At 35.8% G+C, this 20,796-nt stretch overlaps 1 pseudogene; it reads left to right on the top strand.

Moving 5' to 3' along the window:
- The first annotated feature begins 6,378 nt into the window (after positions 1 to 6,378).
- Positions 6,379 to 20,796, top strand: part of LOC108523608 (ras suppressor protein 1 pseudogene) — a 67,201-nt pseudogene continuing 52,783 nt past the window's right edge.

The following is a 20,796-nucleotide window of genomic DNA, read 5'->3' as shown; positions in this document are numbered from 1 at the left end:
GCAAATAATCCAGAATAGCTTGAGCAAATAATTCATGGGTGGGGCAAAGGAGGAAAAAAATATGACTGAGACAGTACATAGGTATCAGACTCTATTGTATTATTAGGCTATAGAGAAGCCTCAAAGGTTTTGAGGAACGGAGCAGCAAATTCACACCTATGCACCTACCATTCCACTGTCCTTGAGATTTGCACTTGCTGCTCTCCAAGATGGGATGACTTTCTCTGACCCAGAAAGTTAATAGACAAATTTGACATTATCTTATAACAGCCATTTTGAAACAAATATCAACATTTATAAAGGGGTCCAAAGTGAGGTGGAAAAGGAACTGATAAAAAGTTGTTTTGATAGAAAATGAAACTGAAAAGAAATGGGAGCAGAGGTTGTAAACCCACATGTCTGTAGGATCCAGGCACGTAGCATAGGTAGACAGATAGTGCTCCGCAAACTCTGGCCCAAATCCAGCCCACCTCCTGTTTTTGTAAATGAAGTTTTATTGGAACACAGGCCTATTTTTTTCGCATGTTGTCTGTAACTGCTTCCATGCTGCACTGCAACAGCAGAGTTGAGTAGTATAGACACTGACAGTATGGCCAGGTAAGCCCAAAGTGTTTACTTTCCAGCCCTTTGCAGAATATTTCTAACCCCTGGCATTAAACAGCAGCAGAAAAAACAAAAACAAAAACAAAAAAAAAACAATGGGGTGATTTATCTATCATTTTTCAACTTTTCTGACAGAGGTTGATACAGGAAAATATTTCCAACAATGAAACAGTAGTAGAAAGAAACATGATGATAAATGTCAACTGGCAAACCCTTGGCCTCAGACTCAGGCATGAATAGGAGAATTGGGGACTGTGGTGAATTGGAGAGTTCTTGTTCACTGCTATTCAGCCCCTTATTGATGCCCTGTGGCCAAATCTTCCCAGTTTTCAGAAGAACATGTACCTTGGGAAAGGTATGTTACATCTTCCATTCTGTAAACACTGGCAGCTAACAAAATGAAATATTTTTAAACCTTGGGGACCCAAAAGCAACATTTCTATGCTCTGGATTTGTTTCATGACCATGCATTTGTGGATTCTGGATTTGGGGCCAAGACATAATTTGAAAAGAGAAGGGAAAAGATAGGGAAGGTAAATTGTACAAGAAGATGAATGGAGTATTAAATATATGGTTCTCACGTGGCTGATAATATTGTGAAAGAGATAAGAATAGTAGTCAAGACGATGAAAAAAATCCTGCTTCTTCCTATAGGTCAACTTTGTGTGTTAGAGCTAAATTAGTTTTTGGTGCACTGGAAAAATGATTCAAGTATACTGACAGTTTTTATTATTATGTTTATTGAACCAATTTTCCCTCCATACTCATCGTTACTCGAAAATGCCAGAAAAGAAAGGAATTAATTGTGCACCTGCAACTTAGATATCTATTTAAATCAGAAAATAAAGGAGATTAAAGAATTACACGAGCAAACCACATTTCTTGGTCCTTTTCATATGCATTTGAGGAGAAGGAAATATTCAAGGAAAAAATTCAGAGTAAACATTACTTTCCACGAGATATTAAGTTTAAATAAATATCCAGCAAAATTTACACCCTTAACAATTGAATATATACAACAAAAATTGTTTGCCTTTTCAGCTAATTACCCTGAGGACAGGACTTTGTTGAACTTGTTTATTCCCAAATCCTGAGGGGCCAGTATACTGCATCCCCATAGAAGGCACCTGCTAAATTTGTAGAATGAATGATACATGAATGAATGAGCAAATAGAGCTCCACCTATATCCCATATTGCTGCATCTTATCTTTCATTTCTGGCCTCTAAAATTTGCTCTGATGGCATTCTTTTCTCTCCCTTCTATTTCTCTTGTCTTCCTCTTCCATTCTTTTAAAACTAAATTGATCTTTTCCTACTTTTGGCCAAGTCATTTCCTGATTTCCATTTTCTACCTGTGCGTGAAGTTCACTTCAGCTTGGACATTTTCTCAACTCTCTAGTGTAATCTTCAGTTTGTGTCTGCCTGCTTACATTCCTGTAACTTGAATTACCATGTCTGTTAACAACAACAATAAAGGTAACGGCAAAGTGGTAGGGGAAATGTTAAACAACAATCATAAAAGGGAGTAAATGAACCCTTAGGTAGAAAGTTAGAAGGAATGAATTTATCTGTGGCTGTTGAAAACTAAACTACTTACATTGTAAAGCTTTAAGCGTTGCTCCTGAAAATGTTCTCAGGCCGCCCAGGACAGTTATTGACCTATAGGGCACACTCAATAAATATTAATTCTCTGCTCAATGTGGTATGAGAAAGTCAGGATCAAATATCCATACATCCAGATCTTCCAGAGATAAGATGGATTGTAATATCTATGTTTCTTCTAGGTCTTGTTTCAAGTACATATCAAAACATTGGTAATATTTGGGCTGGAAGAGAATAGTTTGCATATTATTATTAATGTTTTATTAAAAAATCGCTCTTTCAGACCTGCAATTCAAAATGGTCTGCATTTGTAGCCATGATATTATATCCAACTTCACATTTTCTCATCTAAGTACATTTGCAATTGTCAAAAGTGATCAGCAGTAAAATCAGGTTTGTACAACGATGGTATCTTAAGGTTAAAATTAACAGATAGAATCCATTTAGTTTGTTCTCTTGATTTTATGATGAGAAAACTCTGATCACAGAAATGGTCTCTATGGCAAACTTTATTGAACTTCATTTATGTATTTAGAGAAGTGCTAACTGAAATAGTGCAATTTAAAGTTTCATATAAAAGTGCATGTAAAATTTTAAAGTTTATTCTCTATTGCAACTACAATGTAACAAATTCTATGTCATGTAGATGGCTACATAGAAATGACAAAAAAAAAAAAAAAATAATGATCATTACAACTNTGAACTTGTTTATTCCCAAATCCTGAGGGGCCAGTATACTGCATCCCCATAGAAGGCACCTGCTAAATTTGTAGAATGAATGATACATGAATGAATGAGCAAATAGAGCTCCACCTATATCCCATATTGCTGCATCTTATCTTTCATTTCTGGCCTCTAAAATTTGCTCTGATGGCATTCTTTTCTCTCCCTTCTATTTCTCTTGTCTTCCTCTTCCATTCTTTTAAAAACTAAATTGATCTTTTCCTACTTTTGGCCAAGTCATTTCCTGATTTCCATTTTCTACCTGTGCGTGAAGTTCACTTCAGCTTGGACATTTTCTCAACTCTCTAGTGTAATCTTCAGTTTGTGTCTGCCTGCTTACATTCCTGTAACTTGAATTACCATGTCTGTTAACAACAACAATAAAGGTAACGGCAAAGTGGTAGGGGAAATGTTAAACAACAATCATAAAAGGGAGTAAATGAACCCTTAGGTAGAAAGTTAGAAGGAATGAATTTATCTGTGGCTGTTGAAAAACTAAACTACTTACATTGTAAAGCTTTAAGCGTTGCTCCTGAAAATGTTCTCAGGCCGCCCAGGACAGTTATTGACCTATAGGGCACACTCAATAAATATTAATTCTCTGCTCAATGTGGTATGAGAAAGTCAGGATCAAATATCCATACATCCAGATCTTCCAGAGATAAGATGGATTGTAATATCTATGTTTCTTCTAGGTCTTGTTTCAAGTACATATCAAAACATTGGTAATATTTGGGCTGGAAGAGAATAGTTTGCATATTATTATTAATGTTTTATTAAAAAATCGCTCTTTCAGACCTGCAATTCAAAATGGTCTGCATTTGTAGCCATGATATTATATCCAACTTCACATTTTCTCATCTAAGTACATTTGCAATTGTCAAAAAGTGATCAGCAGTAAAATCAGGTTTGTACAACGATGGTATCTTAAGGTTAAAATTAACAGATAGAATCCATTTAGTTTGTTCTCTTGATTTTTATGATGAGAAAACTCTGATCACAGAAATGGTCTCTATGGCAAACTTTATTGAACTTCATTTATGTATTTAGAGAAGTGCTAACTGAAATAGTGCAATTTAAAGTTTCATATAAAAGTGCATGTAAAATTTTAAAGTTTATTCTCTATTGCAACTACAATGTAACAAATTCTATGTCATGTAGATGGCTACATAGAAATGACAAAAAAAAAAAAAAAAAACTAATGATCATTACAACTAAGGTAAAATGCTTTAATTACATTATATCAAATAAAATGTATTCTTCTTATAAACAGCATCCCCCATATTCTAAAGATGTTGTAAATGTTAATTGGCCTGAGAAATTGGTAATTGAGTAATCAAGACCCTGATCAGATTACAGACAAAATTAAATACAACCAAAGGTGAAATTTTATCTGGCTCATGGAGATTAAACGCAATATAAGATTTAATGCAAATTTATTATTTATAAAATTTTTAAAAACATGATAAATTTTTTAAGAGGTGAGGAAGACAGCTAATGCTGTATTTTAAATAGCAGCCATGGTTAACTTATGTTTTAAAATCATTCTCTACAAAAAACTAGGGGCAAACAAATTTTAGTTTAAAGAGTTGTAATATATGCTTTGGAAGAATAGCTTATAAGAAAATGTTAGTAATGGGGTCATCCCCATGGACCCAAATCAGTGGACATTAAGCAGTGCATATATTGTAGAATTATCAACATTAGAAAATACACTGAATATTAACTTGAAAAGTTTTTGACATGCAGAACATGTGAGAACATGTAAATGTCATAGGAATTTTTAAAATATGTAGAAAATATAAATCTGGAAACTGTCATTTCTTATATGCTGTTTATAAATGGCTATATATGTTTTTCCTACGCTCTTGACTATTTAAAGTAAATTAAATTTGATTGATATCTTTTAATCAGATATATTTTAGGTGATATTTTGAATTCTAATGGTGTTAGACTCAGGTTTTGTAATTTTATTTGTGAAACAATTCAACTTTCCCTAGAAAGGAGACAGAACATAAATGAAAAAATATGACCGTTTATTAATACAATCACAAGTAGCAGCATATTATAAATTGTTATCTTTAACAAAGGACTCTATACATATTTTTCTTTCAACAGTAGTGATTGAGCATCTAGTATGTGTGAGGCACTGTTCCAGTGTTTTTGCAGACCAGTGAACATGACAAACACTGCTATCATTGTGAAGTGTACATTCTAATAGCCAGGCATATTTGTCATCTTTGTATTCCAGGTGACACATTTGTAATTCTGAACTCTAAAATGTCATATTGTGCTTAAGTGCATTTAAAAGCATAAGTAATATCTTATTTTAGATGATGCTTCATAGCTTAGAACATATCCACATGCATTTATGTAATTCTTATCATCTAGAGTATTTTGTTTATTAGAGGAGAAAACTGAGACCCTGGAAGGCTTACTGACATCCATGAGCCTACAGGTACTGAATGAAAAAGCGAGGCTTGTCCCTCTCATTCCAGGGCTGCTGTGGTTTAACTTCCCAGCCTACCCTAAACAGCTTTTGGCAAAAGATCAATTTATTCAATATACCTTGGGAGAAGGCAGACATCTAAATTTATCTTGCTTTTGGCAAGAAAATGAATATTTGATGGCGTAAAATGATCACAGTTTGAGAAATACTAGGAAACCCTCTATGAAAAACTAATGTTTAGCAGCATATCAATTTATGACATTTGAAAGAACTAAGAGTGAATGATTGCTTGAAACCTAAATTGGACTGCCGATCATAGAACAAGTTTAACCCATGGGAAAGTGGGAAGAATGCTTCAGAGTGATGGAATAACCTGTCATGCAAAGGCAAAGACCTTTCATGGAGACTGGTGAATTCCCTAAAGCAGTCTCAGACTTTGATGGATGCTTTTTGTCAGCTGTTTTCTCTCTGAATGTGTTGTGTCTCCCAACTTACTACCAAAGCAAGGAGGTTCACTGGAATTCACTTTTCCAAAAGTGGTCAGGGACACACCATCCTTTATTTCTAGAAGTTTGTACCTTTTTCAGCTTAGAAAAGCACTTACTTGCCCTTTCTTTTTTTTTTTTTTTTTTTTTTTTTTGAGAGGAGTCTCGCTCTGTCACCCAGGCTGGAGTGCTGGTGGGCCGGATCTCAAGCTCCTGCCAAGCTCGCCTCCCCAGGTTCACGCCATTCTCCTGTCTCAGCCTTCCCGGGTAGCTGGGACTACAGGCGCCGGCCACGTCGCCCGGCTAGTGTTTTGTAGTTTTTTTTAGTTTTTTTAGGTAGGGAGGACGGGGTTTCACCATGTTAGCCAGTGGATGTCTCGATCTCCTGACCTCGTGCATCCGCCCATCTCGGCCTCCCAAAGTGCTGGGATTACAGGCTTGAGCCACCGCGCCCGGCCACTTACTTGCCTTTCTATTTCTGACAAGTGACCTTGCAAAACTCCATCTACGACAAAATGGAATTGTGCAAAAGTAGTGAAGGGATGGGAAATGCATCTCCTTTGACAGGCCATGCAAGCCCCTTTACTCACATTATTACAGTGACAGTTGTAAGAGGAGGAGGAAGTAGAAGAACTGGTATTGAGCTCCTAGTGTATATAAAGCCGTCTCTATGCCTTCCAGTCCTACACCTTTGTTAGTAGTGTTACTGTTATTACTATTTTATAGATGAGAAAGTTGAGGTTCTGGGAGAATATAGAACTAGAGGTCTTAACTGCAATGTTTTCCCCTCCTTTTTATGTTATTGTATATTGCTTCTTGCCCAGTTCTATGGACAGATTTTACTTCCTGAATGTTTATTGTGTTAATATGTCTTAAATAAGGGATAGTTTTTCTGACCGCTTCACTGATACACATGAACCCATGTGTTCCACCTTTTATAATAGATTTCCTATAGTAACACATGGTAGACAAATTGCATTGCTTCCTTTTCCTATTTTTATATAGAGTCGTGTTATATTTTCCTTTAAGCCAGACCAGGCACCTGTTTCATAAATTGGCAAGGACATCTGCAAGTTGCGTCTTTACTCTGGCAGAATCAAAGCCTTGGCAGGAAGTTGTAAATTGCTGTTTCTCTACAAGGTGTCAATCCTCTTAAAAGCATTTTTTAGCCACAGACTCTTTGTGGGCATGGATTGACCTACAAGAGGAAATACCACTTGGAAGGATATGTGTAATTCATTTCCATTTGGAACAGCTAATTGTATCTGCCAGGCACCCAGCTGAATGTGCAGTGTTCCTTTATATCTGCATATTTTAAATTAAATTATGATTAAAGTCATTAAAGACCCTCATATTAGAAGTGATCAAATGGTAATTAAATGAAGTTCAACTTATATGCAGAAATCTTTAGGAACACAGAAAAAAATTGCAATTTTCTACTATATAAGCTAAAAGGTTTTTGTTTGTTTGTTTGTTTTTACTCGTAAAGTTCTTAGGAACTCACTCCTTGGGAAGAGGTAACATAATAGCTAATTAGTATACTTCTGATATAGAATTCTGCTAAGAATCAACCTCTGGCTCTTAAATACTTGGAATAAAAGACATAACTCTACTCAAAATGTGTGTGGAAGTTTTGTGGTTCACAAATGCAACAGCTTCTCCTAGATCTTGAGTTAATTAGCTACTGAATGCTGAAAGTTCTTTCCAGTCCTGTTAGATATTGGCCATAAACATGAGACATTGATATAATCATAATTTACTGCTGCTATTAATAAATGAAGACTCAAGCAATAAGTAGCATATTATTTGCATATTTATGTTGCATATAATATGCAGTATATTGCATACTATTGCATATATATGTTATTAGTCTACTGTAATTCATGTGTCTGTGTGCGCACATGCATGGGCGTCTTCTCTTTTGAGGAAAACTCCAGGTATGTCAGATCAGACCATATACTGGCACAATGAGCCCCACAGATGACAGAAGCAAAACAAACACAAAAGCAAAAAACAAAGTCTAGAATCTGAGTGCTCTGTTGTGTAGTATTTGTCATCTAATGGAGTAGAAATTGCAAGTTTTCAAGTGATGACACTTTTGTTCTTTGGAATAAATGTCATTGATTTTTTAAATGTCTTTGCTATAAATTCATACCAACACGTAGATAAATACTTATCAAACACTTGGTGCTTATTTTTAAGCCCAAATATAAAATACATGTTTATTATAATAGAGAGCACAAAGTTATGTTACTAGAAAATTATTTTATAAACTTTATCAAATTCTTCAGAAAACAGATAAACTCTATTTCATTTGAGCAGAGACTCATTACTTTATTGCACTGATGATAATGTGAAGGAAAAATAGAATCCTTAGTAAGTTCTATTCTTTTTTGCATGAAGTAACGACAGTTTGGATTAGCATTCTTTCAACTCTCTACATAACAATTGCCCTTATTGACTTGAACATTTCTTATAGTAGTGTAGTGTTAGGAAAAACATGAAATTTTGAACCAGACAGAGCAGAGTTTAAATCTAAATCCAACCTCTTAGCTGCTTTATATTGAATAGTTCTGAATGACAGGTTCTTCATTCTTCAAACAGAAATAGAAATGTACTGTAATGCTATCTTCAAGGTTAAAAATAAAACATAATAAGCTCCTGGCGTAAGGTCTGGAATAAAGTAAAAGCTTGAAACTGGCAATCATTGTTGTTTGGACTGGAAGCAAGAAAAAACAGAGGAGGGGAATGATTTTGATAAAATGAAAGGCATTCTGGCAGGAGATGAGCCATGTGTGATTATCAAACCAACCCACCAGTGAGACTCATTCATAATTAAAATCATTGGCAGAGATTGTTACAGTCCCTCTACACCAGTTGAGTATATTTCACTTGCAAAATACTGCCCTTTTTAAGTTTTCAATTCATCAGAGAGTTACAGTTGTCAATATTAGTATGGCAAAGCAGGGAAACTATAGAAATCATGAAAGTATTCTCATTTAGATTTGTGCAGGAAATATCACTGTATTGCTCATGAAGATAAAAAAGCGAATCAGTCATTTCAGAAATTAATTCACCTAATCAGTCCATAATTTTTTGGAAAGGAAGAACTACTTCACCAAATGTTACCAGAAAACTACAAATCAAGATCAGTGTTATTCCTTGTAAACCTGTACTGATGAAGTTCAAATATAGCTGTTTTATAAGGTTGATTTTATAAGATTACAAGTTTCCCTTCCCTGGCTTAATTTGGGAAAAGAACTCATCTTTTCCCCAATAGACCTCTCCTTTTACCACAAGGTATCCAGTCTGATTTTGAGATTAAAGAGTTTTATTTAACCTCTGAGTTGGATGTTACATATTTCATTCATCTCCAAGCCAATTATGTTCCAATTCTACTTTCTAAATCCAATCAGTGCATCTCAGAGAAGTCAGGGTTGGCCAGAGAAGGGGAAGAATTTTGACTTTCCTCTGCTGTATTGTACTTCATGTTCACTTTGAAGCCTTTCGTTATTATCAGACAGGTGCAGAGGAGGCCAGAATATAGACGTGCCCATCAGGATGGAAAGACTTTAGAGTTTTGCATCCCTTTAATCTTTGTAAATGCAAAATGTGTTGTGTCAAAGAGACTTTAAGATCTTATACTATTATCATCAAAAGATTCAAAGTTATTTTTCTTCTCAAAAGGAATCTGTGATATCAACAGTCGCATATTGTTTTGTGTTGTAAATCAAACAGCTTGGAAGAAAATTTTGCCATGTTTTTTGAAAGAGCAGCACAAACTATGATCATTATGGATAAATCTGATAGTTCATCCTCATGAACTTTTAATGTTTCAACTGAGTGGCAGTTGCAAATAAAAGCGATGTAAGATCAAAAGTGTTTAATATTACACACACACACGCACTATATTCAAGATTTTACCCTTTGGATTGGAATAGATTGTTTAAAGAAATTTTATAGTTGAAACATTGATTAACTTTTCCAAGTGTTTCTTTTGATTTGCAAGCTTATAACTATTCTAACATAATTTTCCTAGAAAATTTAGCTCTTTTGTATTTTGTACACCTATAAAGTGCTGTAATTTTCATGTCTCACTCATAATGTTATCCAATGTATACATTTTTGCATGGTATTGTGAAAATATTAGATTTTTGCATTAGTCATAAGGGAAATTATTCTTCTTCAGGCTAAGTACTCTCAGTCTGATCCAAACCTTTCTATAGGGCTCCAAGTTAGTCATTCTGTTCAACCTTTTCACCAGGCAATTCAGTAAGAGGAAACAAGTCAATCTAAGGAGTGAATTTTGTAATCACAGACTACTAAAACAGTAACAACACATAGCAGCAAAGAAAGCTATGGAATGCAAAATTAATTAATTCTTTGCTTTTCCTTAGAGAATTTGGATTTATACTTAATTGAGCTTAAGTACCTGACTAGCCTGGGATGTGTTCATTTGTATTCATAATTATTTTAGATATTGTATAAAGATGGAAAGCAACCAAGTCATTATTTATTTCTTTAGACTGAAATTATAATTTATAAAGGAACTTGGGAAGAAAAACTGAGATTTTCCTTGAAACCAAATTTACGTTACCTGAGGGATAGGTAGTAGTCAAATATAGATCTATGGTATGCTCTTTGGCCCGGATTAATGATATGACAAACATTTGAATTCTGTTCCTTTTGATGAACTGAAGGAAATGTAATTCAGGACAGAATGCCCCAAATAATAGCATCAATTTTGTTAGTCAGAATTACAGTAATTTCTGTTTTCTCAACTGTGGATGTAATTGATGATTTTAAAATAAGAACATGATAAAATAATTTGTTCAATAATGTAGTGGCCCTCCAGCATATATGAATGCTTTACATTGAATTAAATCAATATTAAGTGCCAAGTAAAAGCAGTGATAATAATTTATGTAAACATACAGAATTTTAAGAATATAAATAATTTGTGGAATTCAATTTTTACATATGTTTTGACTGTGAAGAGCTGGGAATTACCAAATTTATTCACCTCACTTGGCAAACAGATGTCTTAATTTCTAGGTTTAAGCAATTGATTTCATGGCCCATATCTTTGTAGTAAAAGAAATCATTTAAATATGTAGAAACACAGAACTTTAGAACTGCAAGGGCTTGTGTAGCCCAGGTTCTCTCAAGAATCATCCAGGATGCTTTTGGGAGCACATAACAGAAAATTCTGCCTCAAACTGTCTCAAACTGGCTTAAACAAGGACATTTATGTATTATCTCACATAAGGATTTCTGAGGTAGGCTGGACTCTTGAGTGTGGTATGACAGTTTCCCTGATGTTCTTGGGATTTGGATTTGGTCTCTACAAAGCATTGCTTTTTCTGCCAAGATTGTCAACAAGATGGATGTGGTAGCCACGCCTTTGATGTTCAGAGAAAGCTGTGAGAATCTTTCTTTCCTGCACTGCTTTTTCCAGAGGAAGTAACTTTTCAGGTGCTTCCCAGCAGAGGCACTCTTATTAAATGGTTAGGCCTTATGCCAGAGATGAGCAAATACCATGATTTATATAAAGAGATACTGACCATCTTTGAAACTGGGAATAAGGGTCTACTTTCCTGAGTCACATGGTGGTGGAGGGTCAACTTACTAAAGCTGGGTTTTCATTTGAAAGGAAGAAAAGAAGACATAGATGTTGTGTAGATTATCATCAGTCATAGCCACCTCCTTTTGCAGATGAGGGAAATAAGGGCCCAGAGAAGACTTCTAACGGGTCCAGATCACAAACATAGATCCATTTAGTCCAGTATTATTTTTTACATTATTTACAAAATGTCCCCAGTGCTTTTTTTAACATGTTGTTCTGCTCATACTTGTACTTGCAAGTGAAGATAAATTTTACTCAATAGAGTGTCTTCAGTTGAAAAACAGCTGGAACAAACCACTTTGATTTTCTCCTTTCTCAGGGAAGAGATCTCTGTCTTCCCAAGAGCCCCCACAGACCTCTCCTTCTTAGAAGTTTTCACAGCGGAGTTTTAAATTACTATGATTACTTGATTACGAGTTTTCCTTTTAGTAAAATTATGAGATAGAGCCCACTTTTTGTCTAGTACTCAACAAAAGAATGAGCACATAAATCCTAAGATTTTTCAGTCCCATAGCTATAAAACACGTTTAAGCATTGTTGTGTGTTCCAAGATTAATGTATGTACTTCTAGGTAACATGTAGACATGGTCTTGTCCCATGTACTGAGATAGTGTGGTAGAAAGGCTACATAAAGGATAGGCAAACAGAAGAATATGAGATAGATTGTGTAAGATGCCAGATGAACACTACAAATAATAAATGCCCTCAGACTTCAGCAAAGTTCAGTGAAGAGGGCCATGGTGTTTGGAGACTACTTCATAGAGAAAGGAGAACTTGGACTGGGAATTGAAGGAAGAGTAGAACACAGACAATAGAAAGACAAAGATCCAATCCAGGAAGATGAACTAAGAAAGAAAAGTTGGATTTACTTTAGGAGTGATAGATTAGTTTGATGAGGTATTCTGTTAGTGGGAGTAGAAAAAATGAAATTGGAGAACTAGAAAGTAAGGGAGATGGTAGAGACTTTCTAATCTGGGGTAAGATGTTGGACTATGGGGGAAGCTATTGAAACTCTCTGGGCAGAATTTTGACATAAAATAATCAACATTTATAAAGATTAATTTTCAAACCATGTGTAGAATGGGATGTAAGAGAGAAAAAGTAGTCAAGCAGTAAAGTAGCCTAAGTATAAATGAAAATTCAAAAATTAAAATTAAAAAAATATTCACATGAAGGGAGGGAAGAGATAAATTTCGAAGAATTGACAGGACAAGACAACTCATTGGACACAGGGGCTTGGATAGATTAAAGCAAAATTCCTAGGTGTCAAGCTTTGAAAAAATGACGGCATCATTAACTGAAATAGCAAAGTTCAGAGAAGGGTCTTGTTTTTTTGAGAGAAGATGATTAGTTTTCTGTTTCATGGTTTGGGTTTGCAGCATCAGTGGGATGCTTAGAGATGCCCATCAGACAGCTGGAGATATGCAAATGAATTTTAAGTTTAGCAAAGCTAGTGTTACAGATTAGAGAGGATGGATGGCATGTGCGGGTGAGAGGCAAAATCATGTGTGGGTCAGAGATTTGCAGCTCTTAGCAAAATGCCTAGCACATGTTTATCTCAATACATATTTAATGAATGAAAACTAAACTTTTTAACCAGAATACTTTGGGTTGGAAGTGACAGAAACGCATCAGAAACTGACTTAAAATTTGAATGTATTAGGTCATGTAACAGAGAAATTCAGGAACAGGGCTGGCTTTAGGCATGACTGGATCAACATATTCACAGGGTTAGGGATTTCTAATTCTCATCTCTGCTTTGTTGTGTGTTAGCTTTTGTTCTTGGTGAGCTCCCTGCTTTTCTGTCACATTCTACCAGCTTAGCCAACTCTGCAGAAAGAAAGCTCATTTTTTCCCCAACAAGTTCTGAGTAACTACCAGGATTCAGTCTACCAGGAAAAACTTGAAACATTCCACCATTCCTGAACCATTCACTGTGATTCTGATGAACTAGGCTCTTCCCTAGAATCAGGGGCAGTGAGCATAGTGCTCACCAAAATACACTTAAACAAAACCTAAAAGGGGATAAGGATGAGGTTAGATTCAAAGAAAATTAGGATTCTTTTGCCAAAAGAGAGGAGTAGGGATGCTAGGCTGGTAAATTTAATATATGTCCTCTATTGGAATTAGGAGAAAAGAAAACGAGCTAAAGCCTGGGCCTAGAGTATACTCATATTTCCAAGGCAGGAAGAAGGTGGGGACAGTGAAGAGAAAACAAATGAATCCACAGGGAAGGCTGATTGATGATCACGAAGCACAGACAGGGGTTATTTGGGTCCATTTCTTGATATGTGACTTCTGTGTAAGGCTTCTCCAGACACGACAGGACCCCAAAATGGCATGTTCCCTTGGATAAAATATAACAATGTCTCCATCCCTGCAGGGTAGTTTCTTTTCAGTAATTTAGAAATACAGCAAGACATTCAAAAGTCCAGATTGTAGTGAAATAATAGCTACTTTTACCATTCTTATTGTCTTTGGTTACCAGATTCTTAGACATTTTAAGAAGAGAGAGCATCCTAAATAAATGATTTTCTTTCTGGCTTTTATAGCTCAGGGTTTTCAAAAGAAGGAGAGGGAAGTGGACACATGTCAGTACTTAATGATTCAAAGCTTCTGTTTCTTTGTTTTCTTTATCTATTTTAAGGCCTACCCAGTCATTGCTTAGCTTCAGCCCAGCAGAAGCTGGCCTTGCTGTATTGTCACTCTGCCCTTCAGCTTCCACTGTGCATTTTTCTTCCTCCTCTGTGAGGTATAAGTCCTGCCACAGTTTAGTCAGTGGAGGATGGGCCAGTACTCCTGCTTCAGTGACTCGTGTGGCCACAGTCAGAAAATATTCTGTTTGCTCATCAGAGCTCTCAGGACCATTACTGGCATATAGTAAGTGCTCAACAAATATATGTGATTATTAATATTACTGTCATGATTCTTATTACAAATCGACCCACTTTTGTAAATGCCAGCCGTCAGTGCATCATTCCATGCAGAAACCCACTCCTTTGTGATCTTATTTTTTTCCAGGAAATGCATCGTGGATCTCAAGAAAGAGTGAGTCCCTTTAGTGCTAGCCAGATCTCTGTTCTTTGATCTGAACCTCACATTCAATATTTTACTTTTTGAATATCCCTTCTTGTTTCTGCTTTTAGTCATTTCGATGCATTTTGGTTTAGTTCCACATTTTATAGTTTTTAGGGCTATATAGTCCCCCCTGCCAAGTGCTTGTATGTTTGGCTTATTTCTTAAGACATATTTACTATATGAAAGCTGTAAAATTTAAAATACAGCATATTTATGTACATGGGTGTATTTCTATATATGTGTGTACCTATATATACACACACATACATATATACATATACTCACATATGTACAGCCATCAGTTGTTACCTATAGCTTTCATGAGAATGAGGTTTTATGCTTGCCATTTCTTGTCAAGAAAATCATTCAGCAGATATCTCAAGGATGTATTTTTCTTGAAAAATATACTCATAACAACAGCTGTGATTTTTCCCATTTACTTTATTTGTCCTTATCATGTGCTGAGAACTGTGCTAAGTGATTTACTTACATTGTCTTATTTCGTTTCACCTCTACAGTAACCCTATGGGGTGGTATCATCCCTTTTGTTTTTTTTGTCCTTGTTTTTGTTTTTTTGAGATGGAGTTTCACTCTTGTTGCCCAGACTGGAGTGCAATGGGCGCAATCTTGGCTCACTGCAATCTCAGCCTCCCGGGTTCAAGGAATTCTCCTGCCTTAGCCTCCTGAGTAGCTGGGATTACAGGCGTGTATCACCATGCCCATCTAATTTTTGTATTTTGTTTTTAGCAGTAACGGGGTTTCACCGTGTTGGCCAGACTGGTCTCAAACTCCTGACCTCAGATGGTCCACCCACTGTGGCCTCCCAAAGTGCGGGGATTACAGGCGTGAGCCACCACACCTGGCCCTCATCCCTTTTTTATATGTGTGGGAGCTGAGAAGCTGAGATGTGAATTACAGCCAGGCCCCATATGGAGGTGTATCTGTATAAACTATAAAAACATTTTATAGGTTTTAGAGCTATGTAGTCACCCTTCCTAAGTGCTTATATGCTTGACTTATTTATTATGACCCATTTGCTTTATGCAAATTGTGAAATCTAAAATATAGTACATTGCTGTACATTGGTGTTTTTCTATATATGTATACATATGTATACACACACATATACATACACTGACATGTGTGCAACCACCAGTTCTTACCTAACATTTTAATGAGAGTGAGATGTGATTGTTCTCTTACTGATTGTGTGAACTGCTGCCTGTCAATTCCATTGCTCTTCAGCTCCATTTGAAACAGCTCCATACTTCAGTTAAAGCATGATATGGGCCAGAAAACCACTTTTAATAAAAAGCATTCCATGAAATAGAAAGCATTTATTAAATTGCTATTCTGATTTAGTTTCCTGATGCTTGGATATAATATGAGATCAATAGCCATTTATATGAAAGGGGGTTGTAATACATTTTATATACATTTTAATTTTTTTCTGAAGATTTTAGCATGTATGTTTTACTCTCCTGGATGATTATTTTTTCATGTTGTGCTACAATTTTTTTTTTAATTTTCTTATTCCTTTGGGTAATGCCAATGATCTCTCTAGGGAATTTGAAAAGAGTCTGCGTATATTGCATAAATGGTGTATTTCTAGACTAGCACTAATGACTGGGAAATATAGTGACTTTGAGAGTATGCCCTGCAAAAATGCTTGTGCTGAAATGCAGATTGCTCCAATTTCCTGCTGAAATGTCCGTCTCTGCAGGGAGTGCTACTTTCCAGGGTTATACCATCAGAAATCAATTCAGCTCATGGAGATTATTAAAGACTTAGTCCAAAATCAATGTGATGTGATTATACTTATCTGTATAAGTACCGACAATTTTTGGTCACCAAGAAATTATATGAATTTTTAAAAATGGTGTAGGTGAGACTTAGCCATCAGAAACTAATCTGATTTCTAAGAGAGAATATTTAGAATGTAGAGTTTAGCAAGCACCATAATATATAAGACAAGAACACTTTGTGTCTGTTTCTTATTTGATAAGAACTGTGCTATTCTTTCTTTAAAACTGCAGTTTACAAAATATGTCATAACTTAAATTGGCATATATGTGTGTGATGTGGCAAATATTCCTCAGCAAATTTTCAAGGGATTGGAACATTTCCCAACCTTTTCAAAGCAAAGATATAAAATATTTCCTTTTGGTATCCCAAAGGAAGATATTATTAAATACAAATGGAGAGAATTTTGAAATTGTTGAATAGGCTGTTATTTTGATATATTTCTTCCCTATCCAAAGTTTGAGTATTATTGTTTTCTATAGGTCATCAGATTTTACAGAGAAAGATTAATATTTTTTAAAACTTGTGTTTTATTTAGAAAATTTTGGATTGCAACACTTCCAGATTCTGAGATATTCCTAGAGCCTAAAATCAAATATCTGTATTTCTCTGGATTAATTTTGTTTGGGGTATTACAAAATAGTTGCAAAGAAAAAAGTACTCGTCACATCCTTTCACTGTATTTTCTTTTCCAAAAACAAACCCAAATAGTTGAAATCTAAGATAGTGAATAGAATTTGAACCGTTTCGGTGATAAACAATACAACTGTTGAAACAAAGCTAGCATGTACATATCCAAGAAAAATTTCCAGGGAGATGTCTGTTGTCAGTTTTGTCTAGGTTCATCCAATTTGTGCCAGGTAAAGATCAAGTTTTGTTTTTGTTGCTTTTGGTCCAATGCAAAGAATATTTTAAGAACACATTATTTGGCAGCTTATTATACACTGTGTATTAGCCACAATATTTTATTTTATTCTCACCATCCTCTAAAGCAGAGGTTTAAAACAAATGTCTCCAGGGCTTGGCAGGGGAAGTATGTGACTGAAGGTGGGGACATTGCAAACTGATCCCCTATTTGAAGTGATCAGCAGCTACTCAGCTTCAGCGGAGTCTTGGCAGATGGAAATTTAAAGCCAGTGTGGTTAGGACTTTCTAATTTGTAAAAGGAAATATAAATTCCTTTATTAGTATGATTAATGTGAAACACCCTGATTTCTATATGCTATGGACTAGTTAATTTTTTAAAAATAATGCATAGACTGATAAAACATATCTGTGAGCCACATGTGATCTGAGGATCATCGATCATCAAATTCTTGACTAAAGCATGACACCATATGACATCTTTATCAAATAAATATTTATTGAGCTCTTGAGTGTGTTCTCTGGCAGGTCTTCTCATGTTTGTTAGTAGTGGCTTGCTCTGCCTGGTTCTTTGCTCCTGAATCTTCATTTCCCTTAATTAATTCCATTTTATCGCCTGTCTGCGGATGAAATGCTTGAACTAAAAAGAAATAGTTTGGCATAGTATAAAGCCTGTGTATTAGTCCATTCTCTCACTGCTATTAAAAACTACCTGAGGCTGGGTCATTTATAAAGAAAAGAGGTTTAATTGACTCACAGTTCCACAGGCTTAGCAGGAAGCATGGCTGGGAGGCCTCCGGAAACTTAGATCATGGCAGAAGGGGAAGGGGAAGCAAAACATGTCTTCTCATGGCAACAGAAAAGAGAGAGAAAGAAGGGGGAAGTGCCCACACTTTTATAAGCCGTTAGATCTCATGAAAACTCACTCACAATCATGAAAATAGCAAGGGGGAAATCTGGCCCTATGATCCAGTCACCTCACACCAAGCCCCTCCCTGACACATGGGGATTACAATTTGACATGAGGTTTGGATGGGGACACAGAACTAAACTATATCAGCCCACATAAGGGTCCCCAATCTTATTACTAATCTAGTGCTATTATCAAGCATTCTTTCTTCTTCCTGAGAAAAGTCTTTATCTTATATTCCACTTTTAGAGATTTGTACCGTCTTATTTACTGTTCCTAAAAATCACACCCGGAACCCAAGCTTCTATAGGATTGGGGCTTCCATTGATAAACTTGGTGTGGTTAGGGTTTCATGTTCAACCCCTTTTCTGCAAGCTTATAGTTTGAGCCCTTCAGTTATTTAACAGACTTCATTAATGCCAATTTCCTGACTTTCTTAATCTTTCTGAAATTTCTCTTTCTAAAATTTCTTGATTTTCAAGGCTCTTTGTTTCATGTTGATATCACTGATATCTCAGTGACTTGCCTTTCCAGTTTTTTTTTTTTTTCCTCTGGATTCTGGGTTCTACATGCCTGGTTGGACTTTTAGTTACAGCTCTTTCTGCCTCAGTGGAGAAGCTGCTTCTTGGCTGTCTCAGCTTCCAGACATTGCTCTAATTAAACCATTCATGTCTGTGGTAGCATCAGGCAAAACTCCTTGGGAAGGTAGTACTTATAGAACTGCTTTTATTATGGAAACACTGAAAACAAAAACAAGGAGGAATAAAATCTTGCTCTCTGTATGTCCTCATGCAATTCAAATGAACTTAATTTTTCTTATACAAAAGTTACTGTGCATGTAACTTATATGATAAAGTAGATTGGTGGTTATTTCATTAGTATAGTCCATTGATACAAGAAAGGGAGTGATATTTTTTAAATTTCTTGCTGATTTATGGAAGAATAAATGCTAGTGCTAGTTGAATGAGTAAGGTAACAACCTATTAAAATGCTCTTGTAGAGTTGAAAGAGAAGAGTTAGAGGTTATTAGAATGATTAGGGTATTAACTGTTAAAATTCCCGTTTAGAGTGTCACATCATTTTGGGATTATTCTCAAATATGGTAATCCATAATATATTATTTGAATCAGTGAACTTGAAGAACAGCCCCAAAGAACTGAACATTGATATGGAAATTTTCTTTGAAAACCAGGTTTTAAATTCCAAATTCCAGAAAGCTTAAACTGATTTCCATGGAACTTCCATCACTCATGTCATGTTGATTCATTTTGTTTTTGAGGAAAGATGAATATTATCAATGAGTTATTTCATCCTTCTTTTGTCTTTTCTTTGCTTGCCTGCATGAGATTGAGAAGAGTGAACAGTAAATTGCCAAAAAGCTTTGAACCTGGTGTATGTCAAGAGCATAAGTAAATTCTCCATTAAAGATATTTGAAGGTTGCATCCAAAATGTTGATTGAGTATGCTCCAGGAATTTTAACTACTATGATGTAGCAAACAAACTGCTTGAACTGTTGAATATAAATTGAGCCTTCTCTGGCATCATTTATTGTGTACCATGTCCTGTAAAAGCCTGGTTCAGAAGATAGAGAAGTTCCTTTTTCAAAGTATTTCAGTCTCAAAGAGGGGGCATACATAAACATACAAATAATAATAATATGTGTTATGTATGGAAATACAATGTGATAAATATATGTGGAGATGTACTGGTATCCACATATGTATCACGGTATTCTGTGGCAAATGGGCTACACATTAGTTGGTTTGACTGTGCGTCCTCTTTTTATTGCTTATCTCTGGAAATCTTTGGGAAGATTCCATAGCACTTGGGCTTTGCTTTGTAAGAACTTAGTATTTGGTGACATGGGGATATGGCATGGGTGTATGTTTGGAATCTTCAAGTAATAGTGATTATAAGGAAATATGACTTTAAACAAAATCAAAGAGACATGAGACATACCTTTGAATATTGTCTTCATAGTAATACCTTGGAAGCTATGTGTTTAATCCAGAGGCCTTTCATGAACAGTTTTGCATTTATTTGGGAATTGTCCTTTTAAGTTGTAAGTATATCTTAAAATTATTTTCTTTTTTTTTTTTTTTGAGACGGAATCTTGCTCTGTCGCCGGGGCTGGAGTGCAGTGGCCTGATCTCAGCTCACTGCAAGCTCCGCCTCCGGGTTTACGCCATTCTCCTGCCTCAGCCTCCGGAGTAGCTGGGACTACAGGCACCCGCCACCTCGCCCGGCTAGTTTTTTGTATTTTTTAGTAGAGACGGGGTTTCAGGATAGTCTCGATCTCCTGACCTCGTGATCCGCCTGTCTCGGCCTCCCAAAGTGCTGGGATTACAGGCTTGAGCCACCAGGATAGTCTCGATCTCCTGACCTCGTGATCCGCCTGTCTCGGCCTCCCAAAGTGCTGGGATTACAGGCTTGAGCCACCACGCCCAGCCAAAATTATTTTCAATGGTGGCAATTATTCACCCTTTCAAGATAAATGTGATCTTCAAAAAGTGTAAAATGATATTGGATGTCAATGCTGAAAAATAAGATAAGGTATAAAAACAGATAATATGGCTTATGAATTTTTTTAAACACACAGGTTTCAGATAATGAGGCTACTTTTCTTATATAACCAATAAGAGATTTGTGTG

Source organism: Rhinopithecus bieti, unplaced genomic scaffold (genome assembly GCF_001698545.2).
Source record: "Rhinopithecus bieti isolate Rb0 unplaced genomic scaffold, ASM169854v2 scaffold_73860, whole genome shotgun sequence".
Lineage (NCBI taxonomy): Eukaryota > Metazoa > Chordata > Mammalia > Primates > Cercopithecidae > Rhinopithecus > Rhinopithecus bieti.
The sequence above is the reverse complement of the archived record's forward strand: the minus strand, read 5'-3'. Positions and strand labels throughout refer to the sequence as shown.